Below are 2,727 nucleotides of genomic sequence, written 5' to 3' on the forward strand. Positions count from 1 at the left end.
CAATGGATGGACATAGCAATAGGGAGTGCATTAATGCAGTTTACCGAACCCAAGTGGTACTGGCCCGTGTATTATGCTAGCCAGAAGCTGTCCCAGGCGGAACGTAATTACTGTACGATGGAAAGAGAAGCCTTGGGCATGATCTATAGCGTCACCAAGTTCCGACACTATCTATTGGGGAGGAAATTTTCCTTTCATGTAGATCATTCAGCGCTACTTTACTTGGTCTCGAAAGCATCACTCACGGGTAAGCTGGCCTGGTGGACGCTATTATTACAGGAATTTGAGTTCGAGATATTTCACCGGCCAGGTATACAACATGCGGTTGTAGATTATTTGAGCCGGTTAGACTCCGGAGAAACCAATGACAGAGTCGCAGACAAATTTCTGGACGCAGACTTGTTTAGGGTCACAGCCGAAACGACAACAGATGGTACGATCGCCGAGGAGGACAAGTGGCTCACTAACATGCACCAATTCCTGAGCACTGGATTACCTCCAGAGGAGATGAACAGAGACGAGCCGAAAAGATTAGCAGTACAAAGCCAACACTTCTGCCTACTACAAGATACCCTGTACCATAAAGGAGCGGATGGCATATGGCGGCGCACGGTGCGTAGTGACGAAAAAGACCAAATACTGCGCAAAGCACACTGCGGCGTTGCCGGAGGGCATTATGTTGGGGACGCTATGGCAAGGAAAATATGGCAGAGTGGCCTATGGTGGCCAACAACATTAAAAGACGTCATCCGGTATGCTAAAGAATGCGATTTGTGTTAGCGGATGGGCCAACCAACGGAACAGGCAAGAATGCCTAACTAGCCGGTGCTGCCATTGGAACCATTTCAGAAATGGGGGTTGGACTTTGTCGGCCCATTTAAACCACCGGCAATGAGAACTGGTAACTGGTACGTGATTGTCGCTACGGACTACTGCACCAAGTGGGTAGAGGCCAAAGCACTACGTGACAACACCGCGGCATCCACGACAAAGTTTTTATATGAATATATATGGTGCCAGTATGGATGTCCGATCGAGCTAATCAACAATCAAGGTGGGCATTTCCTAGGACAAGTGGTGGAAAGCTTGACAACATTCTATGTGGTGGTGCACAAGTGAAGCACTCCGTATTATACGCAAGCCAACGGATTAGCCGAGTCCACAAATAAGACACTACAAAACATCCTCCGGAACATCGTCAATGAGAACCGGACGGATTGGGATACAAAGTTGCACAATGCACTCTGGGCCTACCGGACAACATATAAGACAAGTATCCGGACAACGCCTTTCCAATTGGCATTCGGATTGGAAGCAATAATGCCGATCGAATTCCAGGTTCCCAGTTTGCGGTTACAGGTTAGGGAACGCCTGAACGAGAAAGAGTCGGAAACAATCCGGCTAGCAGCACTATGCGAACTGGAGGAACACCGGATAGCCAGCCTGATGCACATGGAACTGGAGCAACGGAGAAGGAAAGCGTTTGTCGATCGACACCGGAAAGGTAACGAAAAAAGGTTCGGGATCGACAAGCCAGTACTTGTATTCCAGACCCGGATGGGTAAGATGCCGGGGAAGCTACGGATTCGGTGGACCGGATCATATTGGATTACACAAGAGTTCAACGGTTCTTACCAGCTAGGGACACTCTCCGACGAAGTTATGGGTAAATGGGTCAATGGGTTTCGACTCAAACCATACTATGGACCCATGCCAAGGAACCCGTTTGAGCAGACAAAGGCTAACACCGCACCGGACACTGGTAAGCACGACGAGACGATAACCGGTCATGCAATCGGCAAGCACAATCCGGAGAAGGGTTCGTTTGGGCTGGATACATATTAAAAAGATCGATTTTCTTAAAAAAAATAAAATAAATAAAATCGAATCAAACCCAAACTGTGCGATGGCGAGGAGCAAACGGCCACATACAATGAAAAGGAGGGGTGAACGAGCACTATGAAAAGCCAAGTAGTGGGCTATTTATAGCGCATTAAAACGCCGCCACGTGGCACTTCATTACCATTATAGTACACGATGTGCGCATGTGCAAGAATCGAGAAAGGCGCGAACATGCAGAAAGAAAACCTACCCCGCATGGAGGCCTTCTCATTTCGGGAACCGAGAATTGCAAACTCACACAGGCGATTGAAGATAATCAGACGCAAGCACCCAAAGCTCCCTAACACACCTCCCTCACCAGCAACTACCGACTCAGAAGGAGAAATGGACTGCATGACGCTCTCTAAGGCAACCAAGAAGTGGTTAAAGCAACATGGACTGGAAGGATTCTTGAGGATCATGGAGGCACCACCACACAAAGAGGCGGAAAGGGTTCTTAGAGCCATCGACACAGAAGTAATCATGGAGGAGGCCATCCGTGCCCTAACGGGCCTACCTGAGGGTGGCATCTTCACCATCGACAACCCTACCCCGGAGCAGCTCACGAAATACTTCGGTGAGTATTCTTTGGCCAGCAAGGCAAATCGCACACAGGGTGGCGAGGATGGCTTATTTCGAGAGATTGCTCGTGTACTGCACGAGTATGGCCATGTGTACCCTCAACCCCTGACAATGCCTAGGAACAGAGTCGGGTAAATTATCGCCACATATGAAGGTCTATAGGTGGACTGGTCGGTCTTGATCGCCGACGGACTGCGCGCAACCATCGACTCGGTAAGAGGGAAGGATGGAAGGAAAATATGGTCGGCGATGGTGCAATGGCTC

This window comes from Azolla caroliniana, unplaced genomic scaffold (genome assembly GCF_043228905.1).
Source record: "Azolla caroliniana isolate FFs.n. ecotype wild unplaced genomic scaffold, voAzoCaro1.0.p SCAF_3, whole genome shotgun sequence".
Taxonomy (NCBI): domain Eukaryota; kingdom Viridiplantae; phylum Streptophyta; class Polypodiopsida; order Salviniales; family Salviniaceae; genus Azolla; species Azolla caroliniana.